Source organism: Schistocerca nitens, chromosome 2, assembly GCF_023898315.1.
Source record: "Schistocerca nitens isolate TAMUIC-IGC-003100 chromosome 2, iqSchNite1.1, whole genome shotgun sequence".
Lineage (NCBI taxonomy): Eukaryota > Metazoa > Arthropoda > Insecta > Orthoptera > Acrididae > Schistocerca > Schistocerca nitens.
Genome location: NC_064615.1, coordinates 1,175,939,073 through 1,175,953,356, shown reverse-complemented (window position 1 = coordinate 1,175,953,356; position 14,284 = coordinate 1,175,939,073). Strand labels below are relative to the sequence as shown.

General features: G+C 38.0%; 1 protein-coding gene across 1 annotated transcript in view; it reads left to right on the top strand.

Annotated features, from left to right (window-relative positions):
• LOC126235639 (Down syndrome cell adhesion molecule-like protein Dscam2) overlaps nucleotides 1-14,284 on the top strand; it is a 167,781-nt gene that overhangs the window by 70,929 nt on the left and 82,568 nt on the right. The gene's annotated exons all lie outside the window — the stretch shown is intronic.

Here is a 14,284-nt window from a genome sequence, read left to right as displayed (position 1 = left end):
CCGTCACTGGGGTTTCGTTGTTATTTTGATACAAGATATATGTGCCCTTTCCCAAATTTGCAAAATGGCATCTATTCAGTTTTTTTTTTAAATTTAGCATTAAGCTACTCATATTCTAAACCCTATTATCCATTGGTCATACCCCAAAGTCAGACAAAAAACCTTTCCACAGCATTCACTCACCACATAGTATTTCTGTCAGCAGAATATTATATTCTATTATTAAAGATACACAGATGTACTTTTTGTTTCATAGATTCATTATAAACATACTCAAGTATGTTAGAAAACCAAAAAAAGGTACATATTTACAAAAAAATTAATGCACTAATTTCCCTTCAACAGATCCTCATGGATTGTGTGACAGAAACAAATTTTTTGAATGAAAATTGACTCTTAGTTGAAATGATATGAATACACATAGATATTAGAAACAGAATGTCATCAATATGTAACAGCCAGTGTCATTTAGTTTAGTTATGCCTACAATTCTCAGCCACGGAATTCTTTTTTGGGGAAGAAATGCACAAAATATGAATACAGCTTTTGAAGTATAGAAAAGGGCCTTAAGAATATCAACCAAAAATAGTAATCAAACTATAGAAAATCCTTGATGGAATAATAGTAATCAGGCTCACTGTAAAGATCTGTTCAAACATTTGAGATTGCAAGTTTTTCAGGTGAGTAGTCTTTGCACACAAACTTGGTCATCACTGCACAAACAGCTCTGCCATACAGACTGAATTTTCATTTAGCACAAAATAATGAACATAAAACTCAAAAGAATGTATGAAAAGTTCTGGTTGAGAATTGCGAATTATTTAGGAATAAAGGAGACGACTCACTGAAAGGCAGAAATGTTGCATCATCAATAAGTACACAAACAAAAGGTACAGATCTTGGCTAGCTTTTGGAACATACTTCCTTTTTCAAGTTTGTGGGAAAAACATGCACAAAAACACACCCACACTTGCTCAGTCACATGCACATGCCTGTCTCTCTTCATTGTGCTCAGTTGACTGCCAGCTCTTTCCTGGCCCCCAGTGGGTGTACTGGAGTGAGGTGGGGTTTTGGGGTGGGGTGTGGTGGGGTGGGGTGAGAGATAGAGAGAGGCAGGAGGCAGGAAATGAGGGGCAGCATGTAGTGGCTTTTAGGAGAGTTGGGAGCCATCTGTGGGATAGCTATGGGTGCAGATAGAGGGGTAGCTGGCAGATGGCTGGGCACGTGATTTCATAGACTAGGGCATGAGGTAACAGCACACACTTAGCTACTTAGCTTTGGGCAGATGTACTGGGGCAGGGGGTAGGATATTTGTGTGTACACACACACACACACACACACACACACACACACACACACACACACACACACATACAAAATGTGGGGTGGAGGTGGGGACCGGTAGGCTTAGACCAGGAAGGTTATTATAATGAAAAATATTCTGCAGAGATAGCTTCCCATCTTTGTAGCTCAGAAAAGCTGGTGATGGTGGGGTAGATCCAGATGGCACAGATTGTCACACAGCCATTGAAATCTCCTATGTTGTGCTTTGTTGTATGTTGTGCCACTGAGTGGTCCACCTTGTTTTTTGCAACAGTTTGACAGTGGCCATTTATTCTAGTTGACAGCTGGTTGCTTGTCATACCAATGTAAAATGCTGTGCAGTGGTTGCAGTAGAGCTGGTATATAACTTGGCTGCTTTCACAGGTGGCCCAGCCCCTGATGGGGTAGGATAAGCCTGTGACAGTACCAGATTAAGTGATGCTGGGTGGGTGGATTGGGCATGTCTTCCACATGGGAATGATCCCTGTGGCAGGGGATTGAGGGAGGGAGTGGCATAGGGATGGACTAAAATTTTGTGGAGGTTGAGTGGGCAGCAGGATGGAAGTATCTTGAGTAGGTTGTCACTCCTTTCAGGCATGATGATAGATAATCAAAGCCCTGATGAAGGACATTGTTCAGTTGTTCCAGATTGGTGTGACACTGGGTACCAAGCAGGGCACTTCTTTGTGGATGATTCTTGGGATGGATGTGAGGATCAGGTCTATACGAGGATATGGCATTGAAGATCTGTTTGTGAATAAGGTCTGAGTGGTATTACCTGTGTGCAAAGGCCTTTATGAGCCCATCAGCATACTGTGCGAGGAAATTCTTATCGCTGCAGATGCATCTGTCACAGATGACCACGTGGTCATGGAATGGATTTTTTGGTGTGGAAGGGGTGACAGTTGTCAAAGTGCATGAACTGTTGGTGATTGTTGGGTCTGATGAGAACTGAGGTGTGGATGGAGCCATCTGAGAGGAGGAGATCAACATCTAGGAAGGTGGTGCAGTGGGTGGAGGAGGACCAGGTGAAGTGAATAGGAGAGAAGGTGTTGAGATTGTGGAGGAATGAGGGTAAAGTGTCCTGGCCTTGGGTCCAGATTATAAAGATGTCATCAGTAATCCTAAACCAGCCCAGGAGTTTGGGGTTTTGGAAAACTAGGAATGTTTCCTCTAGGTTGCCCATGTAGAGGTTGGCATAGGAGGGTGCTACGTGTATTCCAATGACTGTACCATGAATTTGTCTCTGTACCTTTCCATCAAAGCTGAAGTAAATTAAGAGTTAGCATTTACTTGGTTAAGTGTATGAGAAATGATGTGGTGGGTTTGGAATGTGCAGGGTCTTGGGAAAGGTAGTGTTCAATCATGGCAAGGCCACAGGCATGAGGGATGTTGTTCTGTAGTAAGGTTTCATTGACAGTGATGAGCACTGGGAGATGCATCAGATACTACAGTGAGATACATCAGCTAGGAAAACTCCACAAAATTAATGTGAAGTCCTCCCATGGCTCTCAAAACCATTCCTAAATGTAATGGGCCTTTGCTGGTATGTTACCAAACCCATAACATCCATTGCAAACAGAGTCTCTTTCTGTATTTTTTTTTTTTTTTCAGTCCAGGCCACCATACAAATCTTCGAGCAATAGACTTGGTTTAAGTGATACCCAAATGGCCTGTGCATATTTCTTTTAAAATCTGATGTCTTAGCAATGGCAGATAGATATGGGGGTGCGCCCCCCCCCCCCCCTCCCCAAATGCGGGACTGCCCGCATTGCCACCAGCACCACCCCCACCAGTCAGCCCTCACGCTAATTGTTCGTTTCTTTCGTCAGTCAACTTGACTCAATTGAGTTATCAAGTAGTTGTAGCACGTGTGTATGTGTCATCATGTTTTATACATTTCTGTCTGGCACGTAGATAGCTAAAACATACTTAAAAGAAAAGTCGCGGCCATTCTAGTGATCTTGATACGCTATTCTGTCTGGCATTTGTTCGAGAAAACTCATGAATATTCTACTGTTTTCTTGTAAAGAGAACCTTCAATATGTAGCATTATAAATATGGACTATTTGCCAAATAGGAAGCTAGTTTACATTCAGAAGCTGAAATATTAAGACTGAAGAATGAATAAGTAAAACGTCCTAGTTGCAGCGAGTGCAAGTGTGAAGATTAGTCAAGAGTGAGAATGATCTGTTAATTGTGAAGTATTAATAATAGTAATTCATAGTAATTTCTCAGTTAAAATATTTGTAACAATATATTGTAATGAGTCTTGTAACAGACTTGTAACAATATTTTTACTAATAACGTAACAATAGTTTCCCATACCTAACTCATAATATGAGTTATGTATGGAAACTATTGATGCATATATCTATGGTAATAGTGGCTTTTGAGAAGATTCCTAAAAAGGCACTGGTACTATATAGGTCCTCTATTGAATGCACTAGAAAGGAATGGAATTGACAATAAAAGTTCTACAAACATCACCATTGGAAACTTGTCCTTATATTATACGTTGTAAGGTACATATTGGCTTGTCACTTTCACAGTAGGTATTTGTTCACACTTTCTTATATCATAAGGTGGCATTGTCTTGTATATGTGTATCAAGTAAAGGTAGCTCAAGATACCTTTGAGATCCCCTCCTTGAGGTTTTTTTGTATCCGCCACTGGGTCTTAGACTATTTGAAATTGCAATTCTCTGCTTTTTAACAGTATATTTGTGATCAGCAGAGTCATCATTACAATGCATTGAATACTCTTTAAGAATGTCTGGCATATTGTTTGATCATTGGTTATTTTTGACATAAATCATGAAAACAGATAACATACTATCTGTGGCAGTCCCTTTGGAAATTTCTTTTGCTGTAATAAGGGCCCTATAAGCCATGAGAAAATTTACATATACAGCACAGTTGGTTCAATCTGTCTAGGTCATAACAATCTTGATAAAATGCCAGCATTACCACGATTATCAGTTTTACCATATTTAAAATCACTATCACATGGAGATTAAAATTCAAGCCCACATTTGCAGTCTGCTATTACAAATGGAAGGCAGCAAAACTCTGTAACTGAAATTATAGATGAATGGTTTATGATGTACTATGAAAGTAAGTTGATGCCTCTTGGAGCACAGCATACTTTTTAGACTTCATACAGTGGCTATATCATTCTTATTCAAGATATATAATTTTATTCTTCTTTGCTCCAGGTGGAAGTAGCAAACATTGAATGTCTTACAGTTCTAACATGAAAAACACGAGAAAGACATGCACCTATGTCTGACTTAGCAGCATCACAAGCTAAAACTAGTGGAAAATTTGGATCACAATAACACGATATGTTTTGTGACAGAAACATACTTTTGGCTTCTTTGAAAGCTTTGTTGCATTTTGCACACCATTCATGAATACAGAAACTGAAGTTCTTAGACAGGTGTGGTAATAAAATTCCCACAGAAATTCATGGTACTATGAAATGACAAATGTATGAATTTGGATTGTTGGCTTTATGTCTTTCTGTAAAACTACTTCTTTTCCATTGGTAGTGTTCAACTCATTTTATCAATGTGATCACGACATTCCACCTTATTTTGAAAAACTAACTTTTTACAATTTTCAAATATTAATTCTACTTTATAATACCTTTCAGTTATACAGCTAAATGGAACAACTGCTCTGCTAGGGAGATGCTTATGATGATAGCATCATGAAGATACCAAAATGTTTTCTTAACAACATGAATAGTGTTCTGACCCTGAACACAATTCAATATGGTAGTACAATACAGTTTAATGACATGTTCAGGATTACTGGCTGGAGCCAGTGCATGGTGATATAAAGAGCATTTGCCAGTGAGGGGTTGCTGGCTATCAGTTGCTGAAGTGATGTCCACTGCCAGCAGCCTCTGCTAGGGGCCTGGACCAGCCGAAGAGCACAATACTCAGATGTGTTATGCACACTGCAGTAGTGGCACCAAGGTGTAGTAATGTGCAGGTTACTACAAATATTATCCATGTTTGCTTACACATGCAATTCCAGAATCAAGTCTAGTTAGGTTATACAAGCCTGAAGGAGCTACAATGGTTTGGAAATCTTGAGATGGCTCATCCATTCCTCGTTGTTACGAGGCACTCTGTAGGACACATTTAGAGAATTCTTTTCTCCTCCTAGCTTATCAAAAATCTCATCTGTCTTTGGTAAGGGATAAATCAAACAATGGATAATCCAGGATGGAATGTAACAACCTTATGAGAAGGAAAGTTGCTTCTCACCATATAGCAGAGGTGCTGAGTTGCAGATAGGCACAAAAAGAAGACTCTCACAGCTATAGCTTTTTAGTTTTGACTAAATCATCATCTGATAACTTTGCATTTTTTCTTTTCCACACCCAAATTTTGTATTTTATTTTCTACAGTAGTTTGGTGATCTAGGGAAAATGACTTGGCGTGAAGGGCATTAGGATGTGCTCCATCTCTTATCGATAGGGTCCAAATGGATCTTTTTAAAGTTTCCTAGATACTGTATGTGTGAAACTGTGGTCTGATGTAAGAGAGGACCTGATGATCATTATCAGTTCAGGTCAAATAAATAAACTAAAAAATTTTTTGGTAAAAATCTCATTATATACCCACACAAGTTATCCCAATGAATCTGTTTATGGGTAGCAAACTTCTAATTGTTTTGCCTGATGTATTTTTGCAGTATTGTCACAGTTATGTGGAATGGGTCTGTGCCAGTTTCTTCCCAGTAAAGTGGAGCTAGTCAAAGACAATTACAGAGGCAGTGAACAGTTTTCTTTCACAACTTTGACAGCAATGTTAACCAAATATGCAAGTGTTTCATCATAATGAATTTGAAATATGCTCACTATTTTTTATTTACTTAAATTTGGCATATTTTGTGAAGTACCTTTTCCGTAAAATGTTGACAAGGCGATATTTGTCTTGGCTTAAGTTGTCTAGTGGAAGTATGATTCCACAATGCAGTTTTGTTGGCTGCAGAAATGACCTGGTTTAATGCGTTTACCTCATTTTTGGTGCTTCAAATACCATTTCTTTGAATGTGGTTTCTTCTTAAAGTTTATATAAAAAAAATAGTAACATAATTCATTTTTTTCTGTTCACTTCAAAATTATTATGTCGGCGACCTGCACATTGTTCTACCATCAATACACACCAAGAGTTCACTGCCGACTGATTACAGTCAAAGACGACTCCAGCGTCAAAGGCATTTTACACAACACACAAGCTTCCACTTGTAATCAGTCTCTTTCATATTCTTCGTCACATTTACTAATAGTAATCAGTATGCTTTCACTCCCAAAAATATAAGTAAATTACCATATAATAAGGCAAATTACAATTAAAAAAATATTCTGACAAAAATATAAGAAAACATTTACAATTTGGTATCGACAAATAACACATCTACCTGATCCATTACAACTGCTCCCCAGGGCTTTTGTTGTTATGAACATATACAACAAAATCCCGACCACACTCAGTAATGGATCTGTATTACACAATTAGTACATTAATGATGTAGTCTGATAACCTCTTCCAAATTTGGACTCTTTGAATCTGTGGACTTGTTACTGGCTGTTGTTACAATGATCCTTCCCCATCAATCTCATACACAAAAAATTCAAGTAAAGAAATTATGTAACACGACAAATATACACGGTATAAAACATACATGAGAAATATTCTAACATACAGCATACAGATTGAAAGTAATAGTAAGATAAAACTCATTTGCTAGAATAAGATATCTACAACCACTTCTTTGGTCACACTGTGCCAACTGGTTCTCATAATTAAATTTTTTTCTATATTAATGTTAATTTCATTTTTCTTACATATTGTACAATAAAAAATGATACTGGACATATATATAGTGTAGTGTTTTTTTTTCTCTATATATTTGCCTTTTATATATTTTTACTTCTGATTTTCTTTTTGAATTTTTTCTTACTCATGTTTTTTGTTTTGCATATTTTTTTGCTTATGATTTTCTTTTTAAATTTTTTTATTTTTTTACTTTTTTTACTCATGTTTTTTTTATTTTCTATTTTTTTGCTTATGATTTTCTTTTTTTAGTACAGCTAAAGATACATCAGTATTATCTAAATTTTTTGCAATTATTTATGTACACTTGCCTCTCTACTACAATATTACTACAAGTCACATTCTTGTGAAGAGTAATTTCGCTCCCCACAACATCAGTATAAAGGATAATAAATTGCTCATATATCATGAGGCTTTATCTAAAATTGGTTTTGAAACTTATACCTTTCCATGCATGTCCTCACATGTATGCCTTCACCCACAGGGAAGACTTAGCTTCCAAAAATTAGAAAAATTCAGAAATGCTCACTATGGAGACTTTTTTTTTTTTTTAATAAAGTAAAAATAAATCTTTCTCTCATTCTTTGTTACAACAGTGTTTTTTCATCAGTTTCAATTAACATGTGACTCCAAATTATTAATTTATACATGCAAATACACATACTTGGTTGTACAGGTAGTTTTTGTTCCAGCAAGCATATTCCAGTGGAGGACTTTTGTTTTAGATGATAATAGGTTATTTAAATTTTTGAAATTATGATTTCTGTTTATACAGTTTCAAAGAGACAACATTCCTGAGACCAAATAATTTCTTTGACTTAGGGTGCACCAAACAATAAGCATTAGGGTGTGGATTTTCTATGACTTCAAAAGGCCCAATATAGATATCAAAGAATTTTTTAATTTCTGAAGTTAACATTTTTGATTTTTCATGAGATTTGACCAGAACAAGATCCCCAATTTTGAAAGTGGTTAATTTTACCCTATTGTTGTATCTTTTATTCCTCTTTTGCCCTTGTTTCCTCATAGTTTCCCTGACAATATCTTCTCTCTCTTGCATGGTTAAATGTGTACATTTAGGAAATTCAGTAAGTTCTGATATAAGATTTGGAGGTCTAATATTAAACATAATCTCATATGGTGAAAATCCTGTGGAATTATGTTGTAGGCTATTTAGGGTTGCCATAATCTCGGAATCCAAAACCAGGACAAAACTTACGGTCACCGTAGCCGATCGAAGGAAATAAGAGGAATAAGGAGTCCTCATGCCCATAAGCTAAGGGAAATGTGCATTTAATTAATGATCCAGAGTTTAGGAAGGACTGCTTCATTAAGAAAGCATTTATTACAAAAAATAAGAATATGCATTGCATTATTCAGTACACGAAGTTCTATTGTCATCATTTGAGCTTTTCTTATACCAATCGTATTTCTCAGAACCTTGAATAGATGAAAGGAACTTAATCTGGTTCTCAATCAGTTTATGAAATTCACTGCAACTTACATTTTTCATATTGTACTGTATTTGCATCATTGCATTAACTGATTTTACTGTTAACCTATTCCTTTCTTCTGTCCACTGGGAATTCATGAGGGAAAAGACTCTCTCTACATTGGCTTTATGACTGGGAATGGAGAAATAAAATTCCACAATTTTCAGCAACTCTGAATACTGCTCACTAGAAATACAATTATGAATAAAGAACACCCATTTCTTATCTGACATCATATTCTCACACTTTCATCTTTGACCTCCCCCAAAACACACTTTAATTTCAGTACTTGGTCAAAGAGAAGGGACTCATTCAATTTACAGCTTGTGTTTTCATGCATCCACTTGAATGTCTTTTCAACATTTTCCCATGAAGGTACAGTCTTTAGCAAAATCCAGTCAAAATGTTTAATATCAGACAAGGGCTTACTCCATTTTATCAAGTAATCAATAACAGTTTGATAGAAAAGAGAGACTTCCCCTAGAAATGTAGACTGCTGATATTGTGTGAGGTCAGACATTAATTATTTAACTTTAGATGTAACAAAAACACAGTGTTTTCTCTCTCCTAAAATTTGCCGTATATTTTCTAGCTCCAGTCTTACCTCATTCACTGATATGTCTTCCCTCTCAATGCTGCTAACTGCCCTCTGGAAAGGATTCATTTGTGCATACAAGAAGAGCAGATACATTTCACCAACAGAATCAGAAAAGAATTTCTGGAGAAGGGAAGGACATGTATCAAGTGAAAGAAAGTGCCTTAAACATGTGGATGAACCTCTCTATAGCAGGAAACATGGTGAGCCACCTGGTTCAACATGTCTAAGTAGGTTCTTATGTGTCACATCAACAAATACTGAAAATTCGTTTAGTGATGCTACATGAACAGTATATATGGAGAAATAATTAAAAACCTTTATGATAATGCTCTCAATATCATAAGAGAGGACATCTGCATCAGTATGAATTGCATTATGCAAAATATGAGCTGGACAACCTACTCCTAAAATTTCCCTATTCAGTTTCTTCTGAAGTTTCTTGAACACATTGTTTTCTCCTTTTCTCGCAACACCCCCAAAGTTAGTATTTGTATTATCTCCACCAAAAGCAGATACCTTATCACTAAGTCCATGTTGTAAAATGGCACTGTATACACACTCAGTTATTGTACTAGAATCCTCACTGTCACATTCATTTAAATTTAACAATCTAGTTTGGACACCTTCGTCATAATCAAAATACTGCACAAGAACAGGAAATATTTTCAAATACTTGTGGTTGCTAGCATCAGTGCTAATACTAACATAATTGGCCTTCGATTGACTGTTCCTTGTTCTGTCTTCAATGAATGGTGATATCACTTTATTAACGATGTCTACTGTTTTAGTTTTGCTGCTGGAGAAGTTTACTGCAACTTTCGAGTCACTAAAAATGTGAGAGATAATTTTTGATGTGCAAGAACTTGAGTTGTATGAATGATGGTGCTTGACACAGTGAAATGCAAATGCACCTTCTGCTGCAGCTACTTTATTACCATCTGTCTGTGTTTTGAAAAAGCTGGTGAGCTGTTTGGAAGATGATGAACCCACTGCCGTCTTATGGTTTTTCGATTGCACGTGGTCATTAATATCACATCTACCTCCATTACTGATTGAAATGTAGGAACTGTGAAGAGGAAAAACTTATAATAGAATAATTTTTCTAGGAAAACAACAATTTCAATGGGTCTGTGTATAATCGTAATGTTACTCACCCGCAAATTTTGCAGAAAGCTTCGTATTCAGTTCTTCCTCGCTTTATACTTGTAAACTGTTCAGTATATTCCTCCCTGTACTTAACCTTCCGTCTAGCCAACATTATTAAACCACCAGGCAAATAATAATAACTATTTAATACAATATAACAAAACGAAATCGCAAGCACAACAAACCATGCGAACATTCAACAAGCTAATCAAAGAGGATAATACTGTTCATTGCCAGAGATGACTGACTGCCCACTGTATCGACAACTCGCAATCTTGCAAATTGAAGAGGATGTACCGTACGCCTGAGCCTGACTGCCCATTGTTTCCATATCTCGAAAGCTGTTCTGTTCTGTTTGGATTTTATATAATGTGAAGGCAGCGAGATAACATATTGATGCTTCTTTGACAGCAATTTTTGAAATTACCGGAAGTTGACTTCAAATCCAGCGAATATCGTGGACATTTGCCTTTTCGGCCCGGACGTTTTCATTTACCCTAAAATCGCGGACTGTCCGTGAAATCCATGGCGTATGGCAACCCTAAGGCTATTCATAATATCTTCAAAATTTTGAATGTGCTCAAACCAGGTTGGATGTTTATGGCCTCAATAGGTTCTACAAAGTCTCCCAATTTCCCTCATATATCTTGCTGCAGGATCGGTGGATGGAGAATAAACAGATATAAGTATATGCTTCAATTTTGATCTTTCAATAAACTTTTTTCACTGGATATAGTTTAATAAATTTGGAAATACATCTACCATAACAAATATGTAACAGTGACCACCTTTACTCTTTGGTTACATTCCATATAAGTCCACTGCGATAAGATCTAAAGGTTTTTCCGGAATAATGTTTTGCATCTCTCCACCACGTCTTTGATTGCTCACTTTAACTCTCTGATATTTGTTACAGGTTGCCAATTCTTTTCTTACCTTCTTTCCAATATTGTAAAAATAAACATTTTCTTGTATCTTTTGAATGCACTTCTGTATCCCACAATGACCAAAACTTTCATGTATGTAAATGATCAGCTTTTCAGCATCTGCCTCTGGCCAACACAGTTTCCAATTATCAGAATCTACATCGGTTCTCCGAAATAAAATCCCCTTATGTAATTTGTAAAATTTATCAAGTTTCTCTTACCCCTTCTTGCCTAAACATTCTTTGATTAATTTCCAACTTTGATCTAAATTTTGATTTTTGCTAATTTTGTTACACATAGCTCTAATTGTTTTCTCATTTTCCACCCCTTTCAAGTATCTAATTTTAAATTGCTTTTCCTCCTCTTTTTCAAAAATCTCCTTTTCTCCCCAAATTGGTAACCTTGAAAGTGAATCAGCTACTACATTCTCAGAACCTTTTATGTGCTTGATTTCAAAGTCAAACTGTTGCAGAAATATTGCCCATCTGGTCAATCTACTGTGGTATAATTTGAACTCTTGCAAGTAACTCAAAGCTTTGTGATCCGAAAATACTACGGTTTTATGTCCAATAAGGTAAATTCTAAATTTTGTAAAAGCCCAATGAACTGCCAAAAGTTCCTTCTCTGTGACTGTATAATTTTTTTCATGCTTGAGCAACATTCTGCTTGCAAATGCTATGGTACAATGTATCTTAACTCCATTCTCTACTCTTTCTTCAAATAACTCTGCTCCAAGCCCATAATTACTGCTATCAGTGTTCAAACAAAATGGTAAATTAAAATCAGGTCTGTGTAATAACTGTTGCTTCCTCAACTCTTGCTTAATTTTATCAAACTCTTCCTGACAACTTTTATCCCAAACCCAAACAGTGTTTTTCTTAAGTAACTGACTTAAACATGGTGCATTCAGACTCTGATCACTTATATGTTTTCGGTAATAACCGCATAACCCAAAGAACAACTTTAATTGTTTTTTAGTCTTAGGAATAGGAGTTTCTGAAATTGCTTAAATTTTTTCAGGATCTGCCAAAATTCCCTTGTCTGTGACATGAAACAAAAATTTTAATTCAGAAACTGCAAATTTACATTTCTTTAATTTCAATGTCATCCCCCCTTTTCTAAGTTTTTCACAAACTGACTGCAAAATCGAAAAATGTTCCTCCCAATTTTGCCCTGTAACCAAAATGTCATCTACATAAATTATCAGTTTAGACGCAAGTTCTTGCCCCAGTACATGATCCAAAGCTCTTATAAATTCAGAAACAGAAGAATTTAACCCAAATGGCACAACGCAATATTGGTAACTCTTACCATTGTACAAGAAAGCAGTATATTTTCTAGAATTAACCGAAAGTGGTACCTGATGAAAACCCGAGGTTAGATCCAAACTTGACATATATTTTATATCTGTAAATTTATAGAGTAACTCATCAATATTTTCGGGATGGTCTGTCTGTCTGAACAAAATTTTGTTTAAGTGTCTAGAGTCGAAAACAAATCTTACTACATCATCTTTTTTCAAAACAACTACTAAAGGATTATTATATGCACTGATACTCCTTTCTATTATGTTACACCCTTCCATCTTTTCCAGCTCTTTCTCAACAGCAGGTCTTTTTGATATTGCAATACTGTATGGTTTTATGAAAAATGGTTCATGAGGTTTTACATGAAGCTCACACTGATAACCCTTTACCCTACCAGGTATGTCACTGAAAACATCACTGTATTCCCACAGCAGATTTTCTAACAGTTGTTTTTGCTCCCCAGATAAATTTTGTGTTTCTGAAATTTTCAAGTTTACAAAATGTAGTGGACTGACAAGGCAGCCAGTCCACAGTGAAGTAGCCGAAAGGGCACGCGTACACACACGCCGTCTGGCGTTAAGTCTGGAACAGGATTCGTAATGAATGTGATAAAGAAAAGAACGTAGCTACTAGAACACTTAACTTTTATATTGTCCTTTGGTATACAGCATTCTGGATGATACAAGTGAGACTATCTTGAGGTACATGCAACGTTACAAATGGTTAATGGCGCCTTGCTAGGTCGTAGCCATTAACTTAGCTGAAGGCTATTCTAACTGTCTCTCGACAAATGAGAGAAAGGCTTCGTCAGTGTAGTCGCTAGCAACGTCGTCGTACAACCGGGGCGAGTGCTAGTACGTCTCTCGAGACCTGCCTTGTGGTGGCGCTCGGTCTGCGATCCTGACAGTGGCGACTCGCGGGTCCGACATGTACTAATGGACCGCGGCCGATTTAAAGCTACCACCTAGCAAGTGTGGTGTCTAGCGGTGACACCACATTCCTCCCCCGCAAATCGGCGAACGGTCGTGTGATAAGGCTTCCGCCCGCCGTGGGGAGGACCCCATGTTGACGTATGCGATGAGGTGGGGAGCCTAACAACAGGCGATGCTGTGCCACCCGCACCCGGCCATTCGGTCCGAGGGGAGCTAGGAAACGCCTGGAAACCTAGTCCAGGGTGCACGTCAACATGCGGTGTATGCGCCCGTAATGAGACAGGAGGGGCCGAAGGGTCGACCTCCATGTGGTCGGGGCACCCGACGGGCGAAGACGACATCTGGTCCGGAGCGGGCAAGAGTTCCATGGCGGAGGACAGCTGGGCATGGGAAGCGAGCGGCGGCGCGTGACCCAGGGAGGCACTTGGCGGCTGCCGCGAAGCGTCTACTGCGGGCGGCGGCGGCGGCGGCTGCGGCGGCGGCGCAACGCCATTCGGCAAAATGGAAGGCATCGTCGGTAACACCTGGGGATGAGGCGAGCCAGTAGATGGGTCCCCAGGGCGCTGACCAGACGGCACCGTCGCTGAAATCAGACGGGGAGCGGCAGAACCCGTGCGACGACAGAGGCGCAGCTGATTGAGATGCCGACGCACCTCACCAGAGGCCCCCAAAACCAAATACATCGCGCGGCCGAGGCAGCGAAGA